This window comes from Saimiri boliviensis, chromosome 1, assembly GCF_048565385.1.
Source record: "Saimiri boliviensis isolate mSaiBol1 chromosome 1, mSaiBol1.pri, whole genome shotgun sequence".
Lineage (NCBI taxonomy): Eukaryota > Metazoa > Chordata > Mammalia > Primates > Cebidae > Saimiri > Saimiri boliviensis.
The window spans coordinates 200,960,369-200,976,890 of record NC_133449.1 but is presented as its reverse complement, the minus strand read 5'-3'; positions in this window follow the sequence as shown (position 1 = coordinate 200,976,890).

The following is a 16,522-nucleotide window of genomic DNA, read 5'->3' as shown; positions in this document are numbered from 1 at the left end:
CTTCGTTTCACACTCCCCCCTCTAGCTGATTTCTTCAGCCAAATGGTGATGTTGCTTATAGAAAAAAAAGAGACATAAAACATAATTGTAAGAACTAGTTTCTATTGACAGCATCAATGGTTCCCCCCTCTTCGATTAAAAACTAAGTCGAGATGAAGTGCTTTTTTAAACTCCCCAAATGTGGTGGTACGTGTGGACTGGCCAACACACTTAGGTCAAACTTGTGTTGAATGTAGTGAGTTCCAAATTTCTCTTCAAAGAATAAGTATACCAGTATGTTCAGTCTCTGTGTTCTTTGTTCTCCATTTTAATGTTTAACTTCCTTGTTCCTTTCCTCTCCTTGCCTCTAGTTTCAGTAAACAACCTTCCCGCCAGCTCTAATCAGTAGTTCATATCTGTAACCCTGGTCACCTGCTCGGTCCTGAGTCACCTCTGGTCACCTGCTCTGACCTGAATCACCTTCAGTCACCTGTTCTAAACTGTCTTTCCCACCAAAACTTCTCACCATGCCACTATGGCTCTTACCCTTGCTCTCTTTAAAACAGCCAATAGGAATTAGCTTAAAATGTGCAGTCCAACCCTGGCCAATAGGGAAATGACACAGCAGTAGGGGTGACGTGCATCAGGGTTAAGAACGCCTTCCCCTCTCCTGTTCAGGTGTGCTCTCATCACTGCTTCATTTGTGAGATGCACCCTTTTATTGAAGTAAAAATTACCTTGCTGAGAAGATTTATGTTCAACTGTTATTTCTTTTGTGACACCAAAAATTTGCTTCTAACACTTGTGACTATGCCCAAGGAAGGCTGATGGCACTGGGTTCCAAAGCTGTCTAGTGTTGAAACAAGCACCAAGCTGGGAGCTGGGAAACTCAGGATCTCATTTCTGGTTGGACTCTCACCAGTTTGTAAACTTATCCAGTTAGATCCTTTCTCCCAGGACTGATACTTGAAGGACAGAAGGAACAGCCTGAGAGCATTCACTAAAGCAGAGTCCATTCCCCCTAGAAAAGTGTAGCTGTAATTCCTACCACCCAGCTCTCCAGGATACCTAGATTTTTCCATTTCCAAACCCCATTCTCTAGCCTCCCCATTGACTTTGGAGCCCATGACAGCCTTGTAGAGAATTCCCATTTTTTTTTTTTTTTTTTTTTTTACGTAAGTCATCCATAGTCCATGGAGCCAAGGATCCTGACCTATACGATGATCTCTAAGAAACCTTCAGCTTTGAGATTCTGTGATCTCCCAAGGCTTCTTGACTCGTTTCACATATCCAAATACCAATGCTGTATGGGGTGAGGTCTATTCCTTTCCTTAAACAATGTGGCTGTTGAAATTCAAGAGTGATGAGAAAAAGGAACGTTTCCTAAAGTTTCCCTCACCTAATGTGCAGCTGATTATCCAAACTAAGCTTTTTAATGTTTCCCCCAGCTCCGAACTTAAGTAATTCAAAATTATAAATGTTTCTTTTGCAGTCTCCCTGTGGTAACCAATGGTATCATAGGATAGTTAAATGATAAGGTCAATGGACTAGACATTTTGAGGGGCTAATTGATCTATCACAGCAATATAAATGCCAAGAATTAATAGAAAAACAAATGTCATAGGAAGCTGAGATATTGACAGCCTTAGAAGCTACTCTCATGGCCTCTGTCTCCCGGCTTTCATAGGGCTTAATCTTCTTAGTCCACATTCAGAAGGGCCTTTCCCTCTCCTGAAAATAAAAAACTCACAGAATGTTTCCTTCTAAGCCTAGGTAAAAGCCAATAAATAAGCCTGTTGGTATTTCATCCCAAGCTGATTTCCCAAGTAGCTCCTAGAGTCCTTCCCTCTGCCTGCCACTCACTTCTTGTCTTCCTGCCAAATGTCAAGGAATGAATCTGACATGATGCAGCACAGCATGTCTCTGAGGAAGGTACTTAGGATACATGAGTCTTAGGAAAGGAAGTTAGTGGGGCGGTGAAGGATTTGCTCACTGGTGACCCATCCAGGCTCATAGTCTTACAGCCTTAGAACAGTGAGGAACATCCTATCAAAACAGCCAAATCTTTGGAAGCAGGCTTTTCTTTATTTTCTTCTCCAGGATTGCACACTGCATTGGTCTTCCAGGGAATACCAGTAATGGGGACATCTTATCTGTTTTGGCATTACTTTTTATGCCAAAACAGTAAAGTAAAGTGAAGTAAAGCAAAAGAGCAGCCATCTGTTCCAGCCGGGTTAACCCCCAAGGTTTTTGTGTGTCACACTAATGCCAGTCACCCCTGTGCAGGTCTAACGTATATGGAAACTTGGAACTGAGAGACCAGCTGATTTCCAGCACCATCCCTCCCACTCTTTGCTTCACTGCTCCCTCCCATTCTTCCTTTTCTTCTCTCTCAGACACATCTTTCTCCTGGTCTGAAATGAGTCCTCTAGCAATATATGCCACAGTTTCTTACTCCAAAGCAGATGTTCCAAGAAAATAATCATTGGTCTCTATTGGGAAGACCAGAGATCATTCACAAGATTAAGCATAAGGTAAAAGAGGAGAATAAGAAATAAAATCTAACTGTAAAGAGCAGGGGAAAAAAACCAAGCATCTGGAATTTGTTCATTACTGAAATTAGGCAATAAATGGCACTGGATCTCTTGAGAATCAAAACAAACAAGAAGGAGTACTTGTATTAGATAATGAAAAATGCTGAAAAATGAATTAAGCATTTAACTTAAAAGGTCAGAGAAAAAGTTATTCTAGGACTTTATGTTTTCTAAGATTGAACGTAAATCATGGCGATGGTCCTCAGCTGGGAGTCATTCTGTCCCCTAGGGAACATCTGACGATATCTGCAGATACATTTTTATGATCACAACTGGGAGTACTACTGGCATGTAGTTGAGAGAAGACAGTGATGCCACTAAACATTCCCCAGTGCATAGATCAGACCCATATCAAAGAGTTATCTGACCCAAAATGTCAGCAGTACCATGACTGAGAAACCTTGAGTCATGGGGCCTGTCTGAATTTCTATCCAGGAGCAGGAAAACACTCTAACTGAACAAAGTTTAAAGGAACAGGAGAAAACAAAAATAAGAGTGTTTTAAAATGTATTTCCCATAATTTGGCATATTTGATATATTGCTTACACAGAGAAAATCTAGAGGATTAACAAAGCCAAGACTTTGTTCTTTAAGTCCATCCTCTGATGAGATTTACCAAGAAAAAAAGAATAAACCATATGAGGATTTTTTTAAAAAAGCAGATATAAAAACTTAACAGAAACAGCAGTGACTGGAAAGGTAGTAAATGAATGCTATGAACTTTATGCTAATAAATTAGAAAACTTAAAATGAATTGACATATTCCTAGGAAAAATATAATTTACCAAAGCAAACTCAAAAAGAAAGACATTCAGAGCAGTTCTATAACCGTTAAAGAACTGGAATCAGTAGTCTAAAATGCTGCCGCAGCATTTATTCCAGGGAAGTGAAGATTTGTTTTTACACATAAAGTTGTACACAAATGTCCACAGAAGCTTTTTTCAAAACAGCCAAAAACTTGAAACTTCGCAAATGTTCTTCAGTAGGTGAATCATAAACTGTAGCATTTCCATGAGATACTACTCAGTAATAAACAGTAGTAAACTATTGATACAACTTAGATGAATCTCAAGAAAACCATGCTAAGAAAAAAAAAAAGCCAATCTTAAAGGGATAAATACTGCATCATTTATATAACATTGATGAAATAACAACAGAGATAGAGAACACGTTAGCAATTGGCAGGAGCGGATGGGGAGAAGGATGAGGGAGGCTATGAATGAGTAACATGAGGCAGTCTTGTGCTGATGGCACAGTTCAGTGTCATGATTATAGTGCGGTTTCCAAGGCTACATGTGATAAAACTGCACAGAGCTACAGAGCTACATGTGCACAACCACATCAATGGGCACATGTATAACCAATGCAATTTGAATAAGCTCTATGGGTTGTACCCATATCAAGTTCTTGGAGGCAGCCAGGAGAAACATACACAGATTTCCCTGAGCATTCCTTTGCAGCCTCTTGTAAATATATAATTATTTCAAAGTGAAAAGTTTAAAAAAATGATTATATAAGAAAACAAGAATGTTCCTACAAAAACACCACCAGACCAAGAGGTATAGGACTTGGAGGTGATCCACAATGCTTCCAAGGAACAGATAATTTTTGCAAACTCTTCCAGAAAAAAAGTAAAAAAAAATGACAATGCTTCTCTAATCTGTCTAATGAGGTAACTGAAAACAAAGTACAAGGAAAATACAAAAAAACTACAAGCCAAACTTAATCATGAATATAGATTAACTTCTCCCAAAGTAAAGGCAAAGTTAACTCAGCGATGAATAAAATATATAAAATATTAATTTTGAATTAGATTTATTCTAAGAATAAAAGGTTGATTTTTATAAAAGTTATTAATATAAATTAGTACATTAACAGAACAAGGAAGAAAAAAACACATAAAATTCTGCCAGGCAATCAAAAAAACTTAGAAAACTAGGGGAGAAATGTAACTTCTTTAAAATTATAAAAATATCTACAAAAATCTACAGCAAATATTGGCCACAACAATGAAGCATTAGAAGCATCCCTTTTAAAATAAGGGCCATGATTGCTTGTGCCTACAAGCAATTCCAGCTACTCAGGAGGCTGAGGCAGGAGGATTGCTTGAGGCCAAGAGTTGGAGACCACCAGCCTGGGCAACATAGGGAGACCCCATCTCCACACCCCCCATTCACACACACAAATAAGGGACACAGAAAGGGAATATCCACCACCATTTCTATCCACTCTTGTATGGGAGACTCCAACTACTACAGAAAGACAAGAAAAATAAATACTGTATAAGGTATAGTGATTGGAAAGAAAAATTATTATTCATAGATATGACTGCTTATATTTTGCACCCCCCAAAAATACATTATTTAAGTCAATAAGAGTTTAGCTAAATTTCTAGATACAAGATTAACATGAAAAAAAATATTTTTCTATTTACCAGTCAAAGAATAAGATACACGGTATTTTTTAAATACCATTTTAATTTAAATTTTAAATTTTGTAATTATAAGCCCTTCATGGAGAGAGTCATCAAAACCTTAAAGACGACCATTAGATAAATAAATGGAGAGACCTATCTTTCCATGGCTAGGAATACCCAAATACTATAAAAATATTGTATATTTTTACTCAGATTTTATTAAAATATTATGCATTTTTACTCAGATAATGTAAAAATATCAATTATTTTTAAATTGACTACAAATAAAATTTAATTCTTAATGTCTAGTAGAATTCCTTATATAAATTAACAAGATGATTCTAAAATTTATATGGAAGAACAAAGGATCACGAAAGCAATGATACCCCTAAAGAGATGAGACTTCTCGTAAAGCTGGAGTATATTAGCACAGAGATGAACAAGCAGGAAGATGGACCAGAATAGAGAGAACAAAAAACCCCTAAACAAATGCAAACATTTGATTTATTGCCAGGACAGCACTGCAGATCAGTAGGGAAAAGAGGGACTACTCATTATACGGTGCAGGGAGATTAGTTTATCCATATGGGGAGAAAATGAGATTAAATTCCTACCTCATACTCTACATACTTAAAAAAAAAAAAGCCAAGTAGATTAAAAGCTTAAATATAAAAAGCAAAACATTGAAACTTTCAGAAGATAATACAGTTATCTTTACAACCTTGGAGCAGAGAAATGATTAAGACACAAAAGGCAAAGATTGCTGAATACAATTACATTAAAATAAAATGTAAATTCAGAGGAATCATGAAAAAGTGAAAAGACAAACCATAAACTGTTAGACAATATTTATAATACAGGCAACTGATAAAGAATAAATAATCAGTAATATATAAAAGCCTCCTACAGATCAATAAGAAATGACAAACAACCCAAAAGAGAAATGAGACTCATTTCACAGAGAAAGATGACCCATAAACACGAGGGAAAAAATAAACCTCAACTTCTTTAGTAATCTGAGAAATGCAAATTGAAACTACAAGCAAATATAATTTGATTCCTACAAGGTTGGCAAAATTTAAAACTTGGGTAATACTATGTGTAGATGAAGATATGGAACAAACAGTAATTCTTAGGGAGTGGCAGGTTGTGCCTGTAACTCAGAAAATCCTTTCCTAGGTATACGTCTGAAAGAAATACTTGCACAAGTCTTCCAAGAGACATTGAATCCACAGTGCAGGCTGGGTACAGTGGCTCACACCTATAATCTCAAACTTTGACAGACGGAAGGGGGAGAATTGCTGGAGCCCAGGAGGTTGAAGTTGCAGTGCCATTTTGCGCCACTGCCCTCAGCTGAGGCCACCAAGCAGGACCCTGTCTCGGAAAAATAAAAATAGAAAATAAAAGTTCATGGAAACATTGTTTTGTGAAAATAGAACAGAAAGAAATAGAAACAAACAAAAACCCTGAAACGTTCATCAACAGGAGAATGCAAAAAATAAGTTGTGATATATTCTTATGATGAAATACTGTACAGCAGTCAATGAGCTGTGTTTAGTAGAATCAACATGAATAAATCTCAAAAATAAAATTTTTGAGAGGCTTCTACTTTTGCTTAGGATGTAGAAGCCACAAGCAAATGTCACACTCACCATAAACAATGAAAAATAACCCTGAAAAATCTATAAAACCATAAATTTTTGTAGACCTTCAGAGAACTAATGCTGTAATATAACCAAGTAAATTAAATTGCGAAGCGTGACTCTTCCTTAGAGAAGACATGAGACACACAAACTATTTCACTTTGGCACAGCACAGGAAGAAGAGATAGTCATATTTGCAGTTAAATAGAAAGCACTTAAAGGCAAAGTATGAAATAATGTGGCAGTCTTAGATCTCCAGTCACAAAGGGCATCTGCACTCACTTGCCATCTCTTTTCCATGGGTGTCCACCAGGTGCTCATGAGAGCAGAAGACCTGAGAAAGCTCTTCTTGGTGGCAAGAGAGACTGCCAACGTTTGAGTAGAACAGAGGTGCTAGGAGAAATCCATCTATAATCTTAGCCCAGTGGAAGTACAAGATTATAATTGATTGCAGCTAAAGGACAGGCAGAAACTGGCCATCCCCTAAATGTTATACATTTCTGTGATTTAAAAAAAAAAAAAAAAATCTGCCTCTGAGGCCAGAAACCCCCTGCATGCTAAGCCCACATTAGGGGGAAACAGAAGTGGTCTGCCATCAGGAAGGGGACAGGAATGCCGAGGAAACTTCATCCTTGAACTTAACGAAAACAGAGACATAAAATAACATGTGGAATGTAGGTAAAGCAACACCTAGAGAGAAATTTATAGCATTCAGTGCTTACACTAAAAAGGAGTAATGCTTCAAATCAATGTCCTAAAGAAACTAGAAGAAAAAGAGAATTAAAGCCAAAGTAAGCAGATGGAAGGAAATAAGAGCAGAAATCAATGAAATAAATAGAAAATTGAAAGAGAAAAATCAATGAAACTAAATGCTCATTCCCTGGCGGGGGCAGGGGAAGAATCAATAAAAACAACAAAGGCCTACCAGATTGATCAATGAAAAAAGGCGGGAAACAGAGATTACCAGTATCAGTAATAATGGGATATACCTTATAATGAAAATAAGAAATATTATTAATAACTTTATGTCAATAAATTTGCCAACTTACATAACATCAACAATTTACTTAAAAGATACAAACTATGAAAGCTCAGTCAAGAAGCAATAATCTCAAATAGTGCTTTATTAAATAAAATTAATTTATAGTTAAAAATATATCCGCAAATAAAATTCTAGGCCACATGGCTTCGCTGACAAATCTATCAAACACTAATGGAAGAAATAATAATAATATTACACAATGTCTTCTAAACCCTAGAAAAGGAAGAAATGCTTCGTAAGTCATTTGAAGAGGCCAGCATTACATAGATACCAAAACCTTAGAAAGATATTTCAAGAAAACTGCAGACCAATATCAATCAGGAATATAGATACAGAACTTAACAAATTATTAGCATATAAAATCTACCGATATGTAAAAAGATAATAAATTCTAAACAAATGGATTTTGTCCCAGAACTGCAAGGTTGGTTCAACAAACAAAAGTAAAGTTTACTTTAAAAAGGAATTAACCACGTTGACAGACCAAAAAAGAAAACTCGTATGATTATCTCATTAATTGCAGAAAAAACATTTGACAAAGTTTAATATCTTCTAACGGTAAAAATGCTTAAACTAGGAATAGAAATATCTTCAACTGATAAAGGGTATCTTTGAAAAGTCTACAGGAAATATGATACTTAATATTAAAAAAGTATTTTCCCCTAAGATCAAGAATAAAGCAAGAGAGAATGTCTACTCTCACCATTTTTATATGTAATTGTCTTGGAGGTCATAATCAGTATAATAATATATAAAAAGAAATAAGGCTGGGCATGATGGCTCATGCCTATAATTCCAGCACTTTGGGAGGCTGAGGCCGGCAGATTCCTTGAGTTCCGACTGGCCTGTGTGGCAAAGCTCCATCTCTACAAAAGATACAAAAATTAGCCAGGATTGGTGGCACATACCTGTAGTCCCAGTTATTAATACTTGAGGGCCTGAGGTGGGACAATTGCTTCAGCCCAGAAAGCTGAGGCTGCAGTGAGCCATGATCATGCCACTGCATTCCAGCCTGGGCAACAGGGCAAGACCCTGTCTCAAAAAAAAAAAAAAAAAAAAAAATCTGAAAAGCAAAAATGTAAAATCATCTTCATCTGCAGCAGTATGATCATCCATATCAAACATCCTAAGAAATTACCAAAAAAAGCTGCTAGAACTATTCAGTGAATTAACAAGGTCACAGGATGAAAGGTGAACATACAAAAACAATCTGATTCTATACATTAGAAATAAACATTGGAAACAAATTTCACAAAAACTGTTTACAACTGCATCAAAAACATGAAATACTTAAGGATAAATTTAATGAGATGTATGTAAGAACTACACACTAAAACATACAAGCTGCTGAGTGCAATTAGTGGAGAGAGGTATCATGGTCATAGATTGAAAGACTCAAGATTAAGAGTCAGTTACCCCCACATGATCCATAGATTCAATGCAATCCCAATCAAAATTCCAGCAGGTCACTTTTAGATACGGTCGAGTTGATTCTATAACGTATGTGTAAAGGCAACTGACCAAAAATAGTAAAAAAAAAATTGAAAAAGAAAGAAGACTTATAACACTTAATTGACTGTCAATCTACAAGTTCTCAAAATGCTGTTGTATTTGCATTTGGTATTTGCATAAAGATATATGTATAGATCACTGAAATCAAATTGTGATTCCAAAATAGACTCACATGCCAAAATAGGCTCATGGTGCCCAAAAAATTAGATATCCTATGCAAAAGCCCTTGTCATGGAACCACTGCCCTTACTTCTCACCAAAGTCCAGAAAGGTCATTACACCTAAACACAAAGATAAAATTATAAAATGTTTAGAAGACACCACAGAAGAAAACCGTTGCAATCTTAGGTTAGGCCAAAAAAATTTTAAATACAAAAAATACAAACCAGGAAAAAATAATAAATCAGACTTTCTTGAAAGTAAAAGCTTTTGCTATTTGAAAGATAGTTTTAATAAAATGAAAAGGCAAATGACAAACTGGGTGAAAATATTCACAAAATACAGTTGAAAAAAGTTTCCAAAATATGCATGGAAATGTTGTACCTTACTAATAAGACCAACTTCAATTTTTCAAAAATAGACCCAAAAAACTGAACCAATGTCTCAAAGAAAAATTACAAATAACTGATAAACATATAAAAACTTAATATTGTTAGTTGTCAGAGAAATATAAGTTAAGACCTTAATACTACACATCCAAGAGAACGGCTAAACTTTAGAAGACTGACATTACCACCACTGGCAAAGATACTGGACAGCTGGAACTCTCACATATTGCCAGTGTGGATGCAAAACGGCACAGAAAACATTTTGAGCATTTCTTGTAAAAGTAAACATCTATATACCATGTGACACAGAAAATCCGCTTTTAGATAGAAATGAAGACAAAAGACCACATAAAAACCTGTGTGCAAAAGCCTTATGCTAAGAGACAAAAAAAAAAAAAAAAAAAAAAGCCGAACACTAAAGACTTTATGCCATATGATCCCATTTATATGACATTCTGGAAAAGGCAAAAAAATATGTAACAGAAACCAGATCATGGTTGCCAGAGACGTTTGACTACAAGCGGCCCGAGGAAACTGAGATGGTGGAAATGCTGTTCCTCTTAGTGTGAGAATGATGATGCAGCTGTGTACATTCATCAACACTCATCTGAACCATGCAATTACAAAGGTGAGTTCTATTATAGGTAAATTATACCTCAAACACCTAGCAAAAATTTTTAATGAAAACCAAATCATAGGAGACATAGTATGAGTCCATTTATATAAATATCAAAACTTCATGTAAAATTTTCAGCATTGCTTTGGGATATACAAGTATACAATTAATCCTACGACCTAAGTCAAAAAATGCAAAATTTTAAATCTTGGTTACTCCTGGGGCAAGAGGAGATGAGTGTGATGGAGAGAGGTTCCCAGGGTCTTTAAAGTCCTCTCCTAACCCTCTACTTCTTAAGGTAAGTGCTCTCTACACTGATATCTATATTGTTATTCTTTCTTACACAGTATATGCTTCTGTATGTAAGAAATACATTCATAATACAATGGATGTTAACAGTAATAAGGAAAATAAGTTGAGTTATAAATTTGTGTATTGGAACTACTTTTCTTGTGCTAAAGAGACATTTTATCAGTTTCCTTATATAAAATAGTAAGTATTTATTGGTTTAATATTTTTCCTATAAGGAGACAATGCCTATAGTACCTCATTTCTCTAATAAATGTTTCCTATCTGCAGACAGAATGTTCTACTGAAATGGGACAGCAGTCCCGTGAGATGGTGTGTTCTATGCCTAAAATACCTTTTAAGGAACCATCTGCCATGAGACTGCCATGCACATTAAAGAGCAATGTCTTTACTTGACTGGCACGGGGGACAGAGAGGACACTTGGAAGGGCTGCCCTTTATCCAAAAATAATTCCATCTCCTTGTTTTCTCTCAGCCATGCCAGAGCTTTGCTTAAATAGCAGGGTTCAGAGTGTGAAGAATGATCCTGTGTTGACCTTTATTCCAACTCTCAGGCTGTTAACATGTTTGGCCATCTTAGTCCAGGCAAGTCAAAGCGACTACAAGAGCCCATGGAGAGGGTGCACAGAGGCCTGGAGAGTGCTAAGCAAATGTCCTAGTTTTGACAGCTCGCAGGGGAGGGTTTGGCCTTTAGACTTCATCCCCACTTCCGAATCCCCTGACCAAATCTAGACCTGTGCCATCTACTTTATTCCTGTGAATTTGTCCATCTTTCCACATTTATTCTTGAGCTGCCATAAAGCACCCTATAGCCCTACCTCCTGGAAGAGACCAAAGGCCAGGGCAGGTTGCAGGCAGGGAAGAAAGTCCTGAAAACAGTGCAATGAATGCAGGGCAGCCACGCAAGGGAGCGGGAGGCCAGGCACCTGCAAGTCTTCTCACAAATACAGTCGTGCCACATGAAATGACATTTCAGTCAACAAAAGACTGCATATACAACAGTGTTCCTCTAAGACAGGCATCCCCAAACTATGGCCCACGGGCTGCATGCGACCATTTATCCAGCCCCTGAGGCCATTTATCCAGCCCCCTGCCGCACTTCAGGAAGGGGTACGTCTTTCATTGGTGGTCAGTGAGAGGAGCACAGTATGTGGCAGCCCTCCAATGGTCTGAGGGACAGTGAACTGGCCCCCTGTGTAAAAAGTTTGGGGAGCCTTACTGTACCTTTTCTATATCTAGATATGTTTAGATACACAAATATCATTGTGACCCAGTTGCCTACAGTATTCAGTTCAGTTACATGCTGTACGGGTTTATATCTAGGAGCAATAGGCTAAACCACATAACCTAGGTGTGTAGTAGGCTATCCCATCTAAGTTATGCAAGTACACTCTATGATGTTCACACAATGATGAAATTGCCCAACATACATTTCTCAGAACGTATTCCCATCGTTACATCATGCAAGACTATACCTCTCTGTCAAAAGTTTACCTAATCCAGCTCACTGCCTTCTTCCAAAGCATTAGGCTGCATTTTTCTAATTACTATTAGAAAGTTTGTTCAATGATCAAATTCACATCTAATGAAAGACATGAAAATTAAAACTGCATTGAAATGCCATTTCTTACACCTAACAGATTGGCAAAATGTCACACTTTGAAAAAAAGAAACAAGAACAAGCAGATTCTAAAATAGCTGTATGTATGAAAATTTAAAGGCCCTGGAATGTCCATAGCAGTCCTATCAAAGAAGAATAAAGGAGGAGGACATGCAGTAAAGTGTGGTACTGACATAAATATTGACAAATGGGAAAAGATTTGGCTAAAAGATCTAAACAATTCACAAAAGAAGATACACGGGAATGGTGAATAAGCACTGTAAAGGCATCCAGCATCATCAGTAATCAGGGCAATGCAAATGAAAGCCATAGTGAAATTCTGCCAGACATACCCAGAATGGCTAAAAGTATAGACTGGCCGTATCAAGTGCTGGCAAGGATGTGAAACAGCTGGAACTCTCATACGCTGCTGGTTGGAGTGCAAAATGGTCCAACTACTTTAGAAGACACCTGGCAATTGTGAATAAAAGCAAACATACATCTACCTTACAACCCAGCACTTCCTCTCCTAGGTATTTACCCAAGAGAAATGAAAACATATGTCATAGGTCAACAAAAAAAAATAGAACATTCATGTTATTCATAATATCCAAAAACCAGTAAGAAATTGGGTAGCCATAAACACAAACATGAATAAACTGGTGTATGGTATAATGTATCCCAATGGGATCTTATTCAACAATAAAAAGGAATGAATTGCTGATAAGAATGAATCTCAAAAGCATTATACTACATGAAATAAATCTTACATTAAAAAGTACATATTACAAAATTCAGTTTTCATGAGGTTAGTCAAAACTACTCTGTTGCAGAAAAAAAAAATCAGAACAATTCCCTCTGGGGTAGGAACAAGGAATGACTAAGAGACATATGGGACCACTGTATGGAGATCATAATGTTTTATATATTGACAGGGGTCTGGGTTTCACAGAGGTATCTGCGTGTGAAAATCAGTGAACGTACACTTAAAATGTGTACACTTCATTGTTTGTAAACTTTACATCAAAGGAAAAGAATACACAAATACTGAACTCTAACGATAAACATAATGTACTATAGTAGGACATAATTTAGTATCTAATTCATTCTGAAATATAGCAAAAACTATGACCTGATAGGAGGGTAGAGCAATGGAAAATGGTTATGCATGTGAAAAGTGTAGGACAACTCTAGATAAATACGGAGATATAGAATTGTGTATATGGAATTGTAGAATATTAGGTATACAGTTGACCTTTGTTAAAATCTTTCAACTATTCTGTTTGAAATTTGTTGTAATTGTTTTTAACAATGCAAGGTGCAGAACTATATCTATAGTATACTATCTTTTATTTAAGAAACAGCAAAGCATATATATCATCATTTGCTTACATCTGTCTTGAGAGATACTGGACAGATAAGCAGGGTAGACGGGAACTTGCCAGCTACCCTTTTGATATTGTTTTGCAATTTGAATCATGTAAATATGTAACCATTTCAAAACTAATTTTAAAAAGATGACCATTTGCCCAAGGAAGGAATTCAAGGCTTAGGGAATCTAGCTGACCAGCTCTTCATTCCTCCTGCCCTCTGTGCTTGAAAGCCATTCATTTTTAGGTTTTTGGAAGAAAAGAGAAAAGGCAGTTGGTTGAGCTCCTGGGAAGTCTGCCTTGAAACTGTAGAATTTGATAACAAAATTACAATGCTCTCTAATTTAATTAGTTCAAAATGGGTTTTCTAGTGTGATTTGTCTCAGCCACACCCTTATCTACCCTCCTGTCCCCACACCACACTGACACATACCTATATACTCACCCGCACAGGGCTGTGCTGAGTGATCTCAGGGAGCCACCGCCAGAGTGTTCCTGTGGCCTCCTTTCCTCAGGACAACATTTTTCAATCAGGTACACAGGATGGCAGTGGTGGTACACAGAAGTCTTCGTGTAAATGGCCCCTCTAACCCACCTCATCTAGTTTCTCAGACAAGGATCCTCCCAAAGGGAGCTGCTGTGTAATGTTTGCTCTGAAATGAGGCTGAGCTGCAGTGATGACATGACACTGGAAAGGGAAGTCACCAGCACGTACAGTTTTCCTAAGCTCAGCAACCTAAGATGGATATGCGACGTTCACCTGTATCATGCAACACATTTTCATATCACTTCAAAAGTGAGCACCCAGCCTAGCTGCCAGCCCAGATTTGTCAGAGAATGCTTGAACACCAGTGAGGCATGAGCCTCTAGAGCAACCATAGTCAACATAGTCAGCCTCACAGCCAGGGCTCATTGGTCTACCAGATGCCCATAGCATATTATGGAACAAGAGGTTAGGAGTTTATGAGACTAGAAGATGAGAGAGAAAGCATTTTTCTCCAGTGGATGGAATGCTTGTTGAGACCACTTACTCTGGGGAAAGGCCAAGGAAGGGCAAAAACATTGACCCCAGAGCTAAAAATTAGAGCTATGAACATCAGCCAGGAAAACTCAGCTGATTATGTGCTGCCTCTAAAGCAGAAACATCAAAGGACAGATTAAATTAGAGCAGCGAATTTAAAATTGTGGATGGCTTGTCTGTCTTTATCAGCTCACATCACTAATGAAATCTGAATCTCCATGGAAAGCAGCCAAGAAAATACAGAAATAGAATGTTAAGAGGAGGCTGGGCTTAGAAACGAGCATCCTGGGAGGGGTGAGACATTTGAAATTAATCAGCGAGCCTTGCCGGAACCGGCCCCAGTCTTCTGCTTCCTCTTTTCGGGAGCTGAGCCTGGGCTCTGGGAGAGCCAGTGCCCATGTGGGGAAGACTGGAGAAGAGAAATCACTGGAAGGAAAAGAAAGGAATTAAAGAATGCGAACATAAATAACGAGGGCTACTCTGCAGATCATTCTACACACATGATGGTTTGCCCCACATGCCGTGGGACAAAGGGGCTCTCTGCAGCACCCAGACTGCAAGTGGGGTGGGGGTCCTCCTGCACCCTGCAGGGGCCGCACATTTGGGTCTTGTCTGGCTGCCAGCCTGCGGGTTGCTGTAGAACAAGGATCCCCAGCCCCTGGGCCACAGACTAGTACTAATCCGTGGCCTGTTAGGAACTGGGCCGCACAGCAGGAGGTGAGTGGCAGGTGAATGAGGGAAGCTTCATCTGTGTTTATAGCCACTCGCATTCCCACCTCCTGCCAGATCAAATGGTGGCGTTAGATTTCATAGACAAGCAAACCCTATTGTGAACTGTGCATGCGAGGAGAATCCAGTGCCCGATAATCCCCTATCACCCCCAGAAGGGAATTTTTAGTTGCAGGAAAACAAGCTCAGGGCTCCGACTGATTCTGCATTATGGTACGTTGTATTATTTTATTATATATTTAATGTAATAATAAACTATACAATAAATGTAATGCACTTGAATTATCTTTCCCAGCCACCCCTCTGCATTCCCCCTTGTCCATGGAAAAATTGTCTTTCATGAAACCAGTCCCTGGTGTCACAATTAACCATTCTGTCCCAGCCTCCCTGTTCAGCCAGGTTGGGGAACCCTTGGCTCTCAAGAAAGCACAGCTGTGGGAGCCTAAAGCCTTACACTTTGGCCTACACTAGATGTTATCATTTCTGCCAATCTATGAAAAAGAAATTATATATCCATATTTTGCTTGCATTTTCATATCTTTACTTTTAGTCATATTCATTTCTTCTTCTGAGATTTGCCATTTTTCTATTGGGTTGTGTCTTTTTAAAAATCGATTTTAAGAACTGTTTAATCTGTTAATGTTTAAGGGCATAGAAGTCAGGAATGTTAATCAATTCTGTTCAGTTCAATATCCTCACAACACAGAACAGTGCCTGACATACAGTATACACATTTAATATGTGCTGATGAACAGTATATTAAACCTTTTTCTTATATGTTAAGAATGTTTTCTCTTAGCCTATCAATTAATTTCTTTACATAGTCTCTAGCTATAAAATGATTTTGTTGTAGATGTTGATTTTTTTAAGAAAATAAATATCTATTTATTTAAAAAAGAGAGAGAGAGAGAAAACACAGCCAAGTCTCAGAGCGCCCAGTGGTAGCTGTGGGCAAAACAGAATTGTGCCAAGAGAGGCCAGGGGCAGCCCTTCCCACTCTTTCGTTCTCTGGAACCCTTTCCCAAGGTTTCTGAAGCCTGCCACTCTGATTCTTTGTCTATCTTGACAATGTCTTCTATCAGGGAAGTTCAGCTATCAATTATTGTCACCTCAACGTATATGAGACAGCAGGGAATGGTAAAA